The sequence below is a fragment of the Lagopus muta genome, chromosome 13, assembly GCF_023343835.1.
Source record: "Lagopus muta isolate bLagMut1 chromosome 13, bLagMut1 primary, whole genome shotgun sequence".
In the NCBI taxonomy this organism is placed as follows: domain Eukaryota; kingdom Metazoa; phylum Chordata; class Aves; order Galliformes; family Phasianidae; genus Lagopus; species Lagopus muta.
The window spans coordinates 12,027,581-12,039,277 of record NC_064445.1 but is presented as its reverse complement, the minus strand read 5'-3'; positions in this window follow the sequence as shown (position 1 = coordinate 12,039,277).

Genomic DNA, 11,697 nt, shown 5'->3' with positions numbered 1-11,697 from the left:
CCAGATCTGAAAAAGCTGCTCTGTTGGGGTTGGGGAAGCTTTGAAGACCCGAATGGCTGGTTACAGGCCTGCACAGAAGGGCCGGGGAAAGACAAACGAGCCTCAAAGGCACAACACCCCCCAGACCCGATAGCATCCTTCAGCCACATCAAAAGAGCGCAGGTCTGTTTGATATTCACTTTTCCTCCTTGAATTTGGAGACGTGTAAACAGAGCCGGGCCAGCAGCCTTGAGCCACACACAGGTTCCGCAGAGGGAAGTGGGAGGGATTGCTACACAGCTGGCTGGCCTGGCCCTTGTCAAACGGGAAGCCCTGTCTGCCGCCAGCCGCTGCAGATCAAACAGAAGATACAGCCCCTTTGAGAACATCTGAGGGTACACATCTGGGAGCTTCCTGGCCTGGTGCAGGTCCCTGTGCCAGAGCCCCACGCCAGCTGTCAAAAGGTTGCTGCAGTCTCTAGGGGCTGCTCTCCGAATGGCTCTGTGCACACACAGTCTGTCCCAGCATTCTGGTTTACGTGGCTGCAGAGAAAATGCTGGAAATGGTAACCATAAAGGATGTAAACACAAGGAGAGAGCAAAAATAACCTCGTGCTTATTTTTAGGTTAGTGAGAATTGTATTAAACACCTCATAGCTAGGTGCCTGACTCACGATACTTAAAGGCTTGAGGATGTCCAAACCTATATTTATTTACCACTGAATCAAAGAGAAACACCAATTTTTGTGAACCTCAAGCTTTGGAACATAAGCCAATCTCTGCTTGCTTTCAAAGCAGGTTGTTTTAGAAAGGCTCCTTTTGTAAACGCCCTGTGCTGACGTTGAGCACTGGCCCCAGCTGTTCCTCCAGCAGTGCATGACTGCCGAGCAAACCGCGCCCAGCAAAACCTGCCGGGTAATTCCTTCACGGAGAGAAATTGTTCAGCATACCACTGGCATCCTGCACAGTCCTCAGCTCCTCGTGATAGGTCACCCAGCATTGTGTCCACAATCCTTTTGCCCTCCTGCCCTACCTCTGCTGCACAATGGGATGCCAGCTCCTTCCTTTTTGCTTAGCTCTGGGGTCTCTTTAGCCGTTTCCTGCTATCAAACACTGCATAGTGGGGCTTCTAAATCTCATCAGTGCAGCGAAAAGCAAAGGAGAAAGCACCTTTGGTTGGTGAAGTATTCCCTTCTCCCAGCTGTGGAGGTGCAGGTGGGATTGCTTTTGAGCTTGCAGGCCCATCTCTGAATGCAGGCACCTGCGCAAACAGAGCTCTACTGCAAAGTAAAGAGAAAGGATGGAGAGATCTAAGGGTTGTGTGTGTGTGGATTCCTTTGGTGCCTTACACTGCAAGCAACCCTGCAGCCCAAGGGCTGTGTCAGTCTGCAGCTGGCTCTGAAAAGCTCACCATGAAAATAACTTGGCTGTGAGCAAGCGGTGGGGAGGAGATGGCCTGTGCACTGCCCTGCGCTCCTATTGTGTCAGTCCTGTCCGAATGGCCTCGCAAGCCTCTTCCACCAAGAGCTGATCTTTTCTCCTCCTCTGCTACTTACTTTTCCCACTTTCATGTTTTGTACTTCAGAGCCAGGCACTCTGCTTGCTAGGGTCAGCAGTGGGTCATGACTTGTGACATGAGGTTAATGCAGTTGTTAAGTAACAGCAAGAGACTTCCAGTGGCATGAATATTCCTCCCCACCTTCTCCCAGACGCACACACGCTTGCTGTCTCAGCCTGAGCCCAACACTTGGTTAACATGGGGGTGACCGCGTGATGCACACACAGCACGCACTGCGGTCCTACTTACGTCAGCTACCACGTGCTCAATCAAACAAGCTGTTCAGTGGGTAGCACAGAGATGTCTTTAAAAAGTTGGAAGCATGTTGTGGCTGCCTTCTGATAGCTGGAAATGGATGATGGAAAATGACAGCACTGTTGGCACCACACTGTGAGCAGGAACAGAAGCGTGCAGGCTGATCACAATCTCTGAGCTTGCTGCACATCCGCAGTGCCCGTTTGCTTTAAGGAGGGCTGTGTATGCTTAAGAAAAGCTCTGGTGATCCGGATAAGATTTTCAGAGATGTAAAAATCATGGAATTGTATTGCAGGTTTGCAAATGTTTGCAGTCAGAGCACTTTGATGTGAGAGCTGTCTTTTGAGGGGGCGGAGGAAGAGGAAGATGAAAGAAGATTTTAGGAAGTGTCAAGTCAAAGATGCATCACATTTTTTTGAGCCCCTTCAGACAAGCAGTTAACAAATAAGCTATCGGACTGATACCTCAACAGACGTTTGCCATCTCTGTTCTCTGTGCTTGAGATGAACATACTCCACGTAGCCTGTCTTGTCCAACTTAATTGGCAGTGGGATGCTGGACCAGACATTAGCATCATAATGCAGTACAAGGCCTCTGTGTGATAACCACATGCAAGTGTGAAAGGGACAATAGTTAGGGCTGCAGGAGAGAAATCACACCGACTGTCTGCTCTGCTAATGACACAGCTTTGTCTGTGTCTCTGAATTTTGAAAAGGGTCTCAGAGTGGCTGTTTACCTACCTTCCTTAATCTGATGGGAACCTTTTGATCTCAGCTGGATCTGACCACTCAGTTTACAAAGTACAATTAAAGACAGATAACGCCTCTTGAAAACAAATCACTCAAAGACCCTAGAAAAGAAGCCCAAGTAAGTCAGTAACCTCCAACTTTAATGCCTAAGATTTTGAGTCCCGATATCATTCCTGTAAAAAGAAGGGCTGAGCAAGGTATGCTTGAGGTCTGGCTCCAAACATGAAACCAAGCAGCAAGGCAAAGCAAACAAAACAACATAGCTTCCCTCCGAGAGAAAGAAAATCCAAATCTATTGGTTTAACAGACTAGCTGCAATAAATACACAGCTGACTGCAAATTCTTACTGCTGGGTCACATTTGTAAACTGTCAAGTATTTCACAGCTGCATTTTACTGTTAGAGCTACTGGGAGAATGTCTCCAGAAAAGTAGATGTCAAAGCATTTTCAAATGCTTTTTACTGCTAGGATTGGGAATACGAGTACAAGCTGCAAAGCTATCATTCAGTATTCATAGCCATTACTAACCAGCAGTAACACAGACATCCAGAACTGAATTTCCCCTTGATGCAGGGCCCTCTGGAGGGTGCTGAACTCCAGAACTGCTGCCTCATAGCATGACACGTGCAAGAAGGATCCCAGGTGTCAAGGACAGGAAAATAAATCACTTTATGTTGTTTTGCTCTTAATTCAGTTGTTACCGATTGATAGCAGCAGTGAAGCTCAGAATGAGTCCCAGAGGCCTGGCACCTATCAAGCACTGCCTTACCTTGGGTTCAGATTTCTGCAAGGCTTCTGAGATGCACACAGATAATAAAAGCATCAATATTTTCTGTACTGACAAAGTGATGTTTCAGAATCTCTTCTGTATTGCTGACTTACTCTGTGATAGCTTTATTATTCTAGATGGATCTGACATTCTATGGAAACCAGAGCTAGTGGGTTTTGCTTAACATAACCTTCACTAAAGAAGTCTTAAAAGCAAATGTCATGGTTTTATGTGGGTTTCCATGAACCTACAACATCTGCCCAGTTATAAAGCAGCCCACAGAACATCTGTGAGAGGCCCCAGAGAAGACAGCTGGTTCCTCTAAGCCACAGATGCCTAGACAGCAGGCGAGTTAACACAGCAGGACAATAAGGGGCAGAAGGGAACCTGGGCTTTTCTTTCCTAAAGACACTTAGGAGAGGAAATGGTCAGAACCAGAAGGGTAAACTGCAGCCAGCACAATCCCCATCTCCTTCTCTCCCCTTGCTCTGCAGGGGATTTCTACTTCTTTCCCTCAGTCCTGCTGACTTCCCATTGTTCAGGACTTGCTCTCACAAAAGGGCTCAATCCCAAGGCCTCCCTTCAGCTAAAAATGAGTAAACAGGACCTGCAGCCAGCAGCTAAATATTACCCCTGGTCCACAATAAACTTTTTCTTCCCAATCTCTGCATCCTGAAAAGCAGTTCTCCTTTGCTATTTTCTTTCTAGCAGAAAAGGTGCAATTATGCTCATCCTATCCCTCTTCTATGGCTAAGTTCTTCCTCAAGACTATGCTGATCCATGATCCCTGCAAACCGTCAGTGTAACATGCATGGTATCAAGTCCATCAGTGTTTAAAATGTTGGCTGTTGGAGAAAATATTTATGTCAACAATCTAAACACAAAGCAGGGACAGAAATGACTTACAATGACCTATGTGAAAATAAATAAAATTTAGGCAGAATAGAAAAGATTATTAAACGAAGAAAATGTCTCCAAAGGGACGTCTGTTGCTAACATTTCTCCACGTGGAACTGCTTTACTTTGAAAGGCATCTTTTGTAACGTAGTATGATATCATACCCCTAACTATGATATCACTATACTTTTGAACCTACATCATGAAGTACTTTTTTTTTTTTTCAGTAGAAGAAATGACAAAATAAAATAGCTTTTCATTGTGCGTACCTCAAGTAGAGATAAAATTCTGTTCTTGAAATAGAATTCCACAATTACTATACGGGGACAAGGCTAAGTGAGCAGTGTACTGCATGCGCATTGTTACGACCAGAAGGAAGAGCAATGGGACAGCCTAATACAACAACATGCCAGCAGAGGGTACTCCTACTTTGAGCATCTCAGTGCGGGTGTGTGCTGTAACGGAGGGCAGTACGGGGAGCCTTCACCAGTAAGCCAAGCACTGAAGTGAAGGAAAGAATGCCTGTAGTTGCTTACCAGCTTCCTGTCACTGAAGGCCTTCACTGGGAGAGGCTGTGAGTAATGTAGCAAGAAAGAGAACACAAATCAAACTTTGAAAATGTTGCTAAGGTCACAGATTTACAGCTGCTTCCCAAATAAATAAATACATTGCTCTTTAATTCTCAGTCTTCTAGGCTAAGCAGGGCAAAGCAGCTATCTGATGAAACTATCACAAACACATTTGCTATACCTGTGTGCCTAAAATGTTGCAACTAAGGGAACACAATTCCAAGCGTTAGTAATATTATCAGCCTGTATGTGCTCATAACAATAAATGTTTCTCTGCATGGATTGGGAAACAACAAGAATAAAAGCAAAATTTACCTGCAGCTTCTTGTATGCCTCTATTGAAAAAAAACAAACATGATATGTTTAATAATATCAAATTATTGAATGCAGACTTAACTTTTAGCTGGTTTTGAACCCTGCACACCAAATTAATTGCCACTGTACCACCACTACTACAACTTTGAGCCGTATCAGAGACAAACACAGCACGTCTGCCTTTGGCTCACAGTCATATCTGGCAAACTCTTCAAAAAATTCCACGCATGAGCTTTCCTCTCCCCAGCAGAAGTGAAATGATTCAGAAGGCCTTCCTTTTTTTCTTTCTTTTTTTTTTTTTTTTTGTAGAAAACAAGGTGACTTCCAGGCAAATTCTCATAATTATCAAAAAGGTAAAGAAATGCACAAGTTGATGTACATCAGAACAGCAGCAGACCTTTGGGTTCCATGTAACCCTCCATCACAGATGTTCTTTGTAGTGCTATAGCAACTGAACTCCTGTGTGTCTTGGTTTCTAAATCAGTAAGTGAACTGTAACCTGGGTGACTGCCAGGAAGCAGATCTGCAAATTAATACCTGCAAACGGCTTTTTGATGAGCAGGTAAAAAGAAATGAAGAAGGATCAAGTATTATGAGCAAAGAAGGAAAAGTTGCTAGAGAAATTATCAGCAGAAGGAAACTTTTATGGAAGATAAGGAATGTAGCTTGAGAAATCAAAAGCTTCAGAGCTGAAAATGTTATTTCTGACCTTCATTTTTTAAGATGTATTGTAGTCCCACAGTTGAAGAAATTTTTCCTAACTAACCAAACCCTGGTACACAGATAAATAATTTGAATATCCTTTCTCAAGAAGGGATGCAGCATGTGTGGTTTTGTTTTCTAGACTACAGAATCATAACTTTGACCATTAAACCTACTGAAAAAAAAAACAAACCATAAGAGGGATAGAACAAGAAATAAGGGCTGATTTCTGGTCTTTATAGTACAATAGATTTAATATCAACTCCCTTCACACCAGAAAACACACTAGGATATACACCACACAATATTCCCAGAGCAGCTTTTTGTTAAATATGTCTTCTCTGAGGAGGACCAACACTGTGACTACTGCATTTATTATGAATTCAAAGCAAGACTTCCAACACAACGCTACAGTAGACCACGGCCAAAAGAGCAGTTTTAATCTGGATGCAATACATGTACTTCAATAAATACATGATGGATTCGTGTTCAGTTTTACCTGCCAGCTCTTGAAGTTTCATTAAAACAATTATTGAAGGTATTTTAATACCTTTAATACCCTGGGTAACCTGTTCTAGTACCTGATTTAGTTGGCAACCCTGCCCACAGCAGAGGGTTGGAACCAGATGATCTTTAAGGTCCTTTCCAACACAATCTATTCTGTGATTCTGTGATTTTCTGGGTACAGGCAGCAAGAACAGCCTGGTAAAAGATCCAGGTTGTGAAATAATTATCTTAAAAATTAAACCATTCCTAGGAAAGATTTATGCTATTTTCTCAGCTTATTTTCATCACAATACTTTTAGGCAAACTCTACAAATAGTAATCTAAATTGATCTACAAGTACAAGGATTACAGGAAGCTCTATAGTCAGGGGTGCAGTAATCTTTCTAAGCCAGCATCCTGGATGCAACCCCTGAATTTGTGCATGCTGACCACACTCTTCCCTTCTCACACTGACTCTTGTGGCCTTGCAAGGAACAGAAGAAAACATTTAAAGTTGCAGGTCCCTTGGGAGAGCCTGTAGAGTTCCTAACTTTCAGCTAAAAAAATGTAACCTCAGTATTTGGATATGGAATAACTTGGTCTAGGAATGAGGGAAAAAACTCACAACCAGATGCCACGGCAGCATTTTCAGTAAAGTTCTTGGTATAATTGTGCTCTAAGTAGTTATGTTGCTTATTTCTCTGATCTCTTTCTAAGTGCTGTGGAAAAAAGATTTTTTGTGGATTATCTTGTTAATAGATAATCCTATTTAGTGGGTATCTTTGCTGCAGGGCAGTCTTGGCTTCCCACCCATTCAGTTAGGAATGTTTATACTTAGCTGCTTTTCTAGAAATGGAGCTACAGCAGTAGCACATACCAATTACTTTGTTTTTCCCCAGGACACATCTTTTTCTTGATATAGATGGAACAATCTCACTAGAAATATGTCACACTGCTGGAACAGTTTTGAAGAACAAGTATGTTTAACTAGCATGCATCCAGATCTGTGTTAGATCTTGATGAGACTTGCAGCCATCCCACGTTTTTCCTTTCAAGCCATTCAGGTGCGTATTGTTGGTATTAAAAATTGATTGTTGTAAATATCAAAGGTGTTCTGGAGCAATTTTGGTAACTGAAAGCTCCAGGGAGAAAAATATTTTGCATTTCTAACATCCTGATATTAAGGTGCTTCTTCATTCTCCTGTTGGATGGTGTTATATTCTATCAGACAGACACTGAGTCTCATATTCCATTCCAGAAACAGGTGCAAATCAGGCAAAAACAGAGCAATCATTATGGAGATCTCTCCAACACGAATCTTCAATTGCTTTGGCATTTGTTGTCCTTGCAGCAGCCTGAACTTAACAAGCCAGTTTTTATGGGTTTTAGGACCTTCATTCTTATTCTTTAACATTCTTTATATAGCTATCAAAGTTCATTGTCCCACTGATGATGGCTAGATTCACATGTAGGACTTGATGCAGTAATTTTTTGAATCCAGGTGTAGGTTGCATAGCTGGATGAAATACCATCAAAACCAGGCGAGAAAACACTTGAATGATGCTTAAAATACATTGCTGTGGCAAGGGGTCCTCTGGTTTAATTTTCCAAATGTAGACGTCTTTCTAGAAAAAGATGCCGCATGGCCAAGCAGAATATAGTGTCTGTCCTAGCAATAACCTTGCTGAAACAGAGAGCTCACCTTGCAAGACTGGAAAGAGACTGGTGCTGTGGTTATACAAAGTGTACCAACTAGCAGAGAATTCAAAACAAATGATGATTAAAATCCCCTAAGTTCCAACTGTAGGCTCTTTACATTTACTCTGGAGAAATAAAGATGCTCTATTTTCTCCAAATAATTAAAGAGCAAGACTTGAAGACATTCCAAAAATATCACACTATGCTCTATACTCCCAAGGACAGACACTCACCTTCCTGCTGCTTCCAAACCACGGCGGCAGGGAATTTGTGTGCACTAGGAGTAGTGCTACAGACTTCCTGTGACTCCTGCTCCTCCAGGAAGACTGCAGCATGCTGCCATGGCCTCACTTGGGACCTGAAGGGAAGAGTTTCCTGTTAGTGGACAGGATAATATCCCTTGACATACACAGCCTTTTCCCGACCCAACTGTCCAAGAGGGCTGTTCATAAACACAGAGGGCAGAAAGTCAGCATCTGTTTTTAAACGGCTAACAGAACAAAAGTGGCTACAAGTCAAATTCTAAATTCTTCAGAAACACCTTATTTAGTTAATACAACTTTTGAGAAGAATGGTTCTCCCAGGCACACAATTATACAGATAATACTCTTGTATAGAGTCTACTTACTATTTGTTATCAGTTTTAATTAAGAACTGGAATTAGGGGCTAGGAAGTAAAACTGAGCACTGCACTTGTTTTACTAAAATAACTGCTAGCAACCTGAGAGTACCTTATCTCTTTTCCCTCCACATTCCCTCCACAAGGAGTTAATAAAGGGAAGGGAGCCAAGGTAGCAGGGCTCTGCACTACAAAACATCAAATCCAGTCCTGTCAAATAATAATGGAAAATTCGGTAGGACATGAAAATCAGCCCAATAAAATGCTATTTTACCTGTTGTTACTGTACTTCCTTGATAGGTGCTATTTTTTTTAAGCATTGTTTAAAATGCTGCAACAGAAGGATTGTGATCAGAAAAAATCTGTTGGTTTAAAAGTAGCTGCAGCATTTCAACAGTATAATTTCACAATGACAAAATAGCCATTGATGTTATTCAAAGCAACAAACGTGAAACGCGATTTGCCTCGCGTACCTCAATTCTTTTGTGTCATGTTATCATATCTGCACCACTGTAGCAAGCAGGATGGGCTACTCCCCCCCCAGGGAAAGCCAGATGTCCTCTTTGTATCTGCCAAACACACTTTTCTACAAGCAGAGAATCAATCTGTTTACTTCTAGTGAAAGCATTTTACAGCTTCAACAAATAAAGGAACCCAGCATAGTTAATAACTAACCACTGTTAACAAAACACCACAAGGAAGAACGGGAAAGTAAAGCAGCCATAAGTTATTACTAACATACAAAATTCTCACGCTATGTTTCTTAACACACTGCTTGCTCTCCTTTATACAGTTGGAACAATGGCACACCAGCCACCTCCTGCATACGCAGGATGCAGTGCATACATAAGGGGAATCTGCAGCAGATTAACAGTGTAAAAGGAACGAAAGTGCTATAGAATGTGGGAGATGAATTCCAGCAATGTGTTTAGCACCTTGGTTTTAGCTGAATCCACCATGCCTTCACGCATGCGTACCTCCATTGGTCTGCTTTCTGCAAAAGGGAGATTCCATGCCATTTAATCACAAATTCCTGGGATGACTCTCTCTCCTTGTTTGTGGGATGTTTTTTTTAAAGTGTGTTTACATTCTTGTGTGTGGGTTGGGAATTTAGGTTTGTTTGTGATGAAACATCAAAGTTGGTTCCCAAATTATTACCGTGCCGTCATTTATGCTTTGTACCTTCCCACAAGAGGATGACAGAAACACACACGTCGACCGAGGTTTATGCATTATTAATAGCGTCAAACTAACCTCTAACTCTTTGCATGGTGTGATCTTGCTTCTCCATTCAGTTTTCCTGCTCTTATTTATCCTATCATTTGTTTATACATTTTCTGTTTTCACAATCAGATTTTACAAGTAATGCTTTCCAAACCTTCGTGTTAAATAAAAAAATAGTAATACTCCATAAACATGCGAGTACATTTGATGTATCTACTTCTGTGCATCAGAAAGTGGCATTTTAATGCTGATGTGTGCATAATGCTGGAATGTGGCCCACAGTCTTTCTGCACATAGCGTGACGGGTTATTGTACAAATGATGCCATCACAGGCAGGTAATTACAGCAGTCAGAGCAGATAGAGGCTGGAACTGAGACTGCTGTATTTTATCACAGGGAGTTTTCTCAGTTACCAAAAAGTACACAAGTAAATTAACAAAACTTACAGTTCAAATGAACAACAGCAAAAAGACTCCTTGAGTTCCACAGAAGAACTTTGGTGTCTTGAAATCAATAGCACTAGAGAATGGAGACCAACAGACAGCAGGGTTTGTAAAGGTGCCAGGGAAGAGACATCACATTGACCTTCTCTTCAATGTATGGTTAACCTGTGTTATAATTTGAGTGCTACCAGAATAACTATCCCAACTGTTGAGCTGTATTTAATGCAAAATATGTACATCTCAAACAGTATGAGATGCTATTCAAACACACACAACACATTAACTGCTTGCACAACAATCCTGTAAAGCAATCTAGTTATGCTTTACAGGCTCAATATTCAACCGTTGCTTGAGGAACAAATCCTTCCTCACCAGGCTGTTTCACATTTAGCCTCGTTGCTACACTTTTGCTTGCTCCTGTAGTTGTAAGGAAGCACAGAATCCATCCATAGCCTTTGAATTATAAACTAGATGATAGAGGAACTTGAAGAACACATGCATCTATTTTAAATATGTTTATAAAATTTAAAATATATTTACACATATTTTCACATGGGTTGTTTTTCTGATGGATTGGTATCCTGATCCAGTTCCCATTTCAGCCACACATAGAGCTGCAGGCACAGCTAAGGAGTGGCATGCTGCATTGCAGGAACAAGGTGCAACTAGGAGCCAATCACACAGCAAAGGCTTTGTGTCATCAAGCCACAGCCTTATTTACAGCATGGACACTTTTGCCTGGACTGGGAAATAAATTAATTTGAATTCTTTATATTTATGGTAGCTCAGCAGCAGAGACCTGTATCCTCTGTGGTCTGTTAAGCAACTGTGACTCAGTGATCCCTTTATTGCAAAGCCAAACTAAAATTCCAGCACACTTATACAATAAACTTTCACCATATCTTAATTATACGTGGGCACGTTGTCCACTCAGAAAAACAGGTCATCGGACATGATAAACATCTCCAGTGTGTGCTAACCAGACAGAGATTCCTAATTTTAAAGGCTTGCATCCAGCTGAAATTTCCTTGGGGTTTGTCTTTTCCATACCCCAAGTTCACCCACACGTTTCCTGTCCTCACCAACCAAATTGCAGGCTGAATGAATGAGACTGGTTCTGTGCTAAGGTTTAAACTTCTCTGCCCCAGAGTGTTTCACAGAGCATGGCCTAAGCCTTTATCTGCTTAGGTGCGAGCCAATGTTCAATATAAATGAATTCTGGCTTAATGGGCACAGACTCTGATGTGATGTTGGCTCACAGTGTGGACACAGCCTGATGCCTCTACATGGAGCTCTGGCGCTCCTGAGTGAGCTGGCAAGGCAATGCAATTCCAGCAGTTACACAGATCCAGCCTGCTGCTGACCACCGTTCCTTCCCCAAAACCAAACTTTCACAAAGTCTCAAACTAGTGAGATACTCCAGAATCATATAATC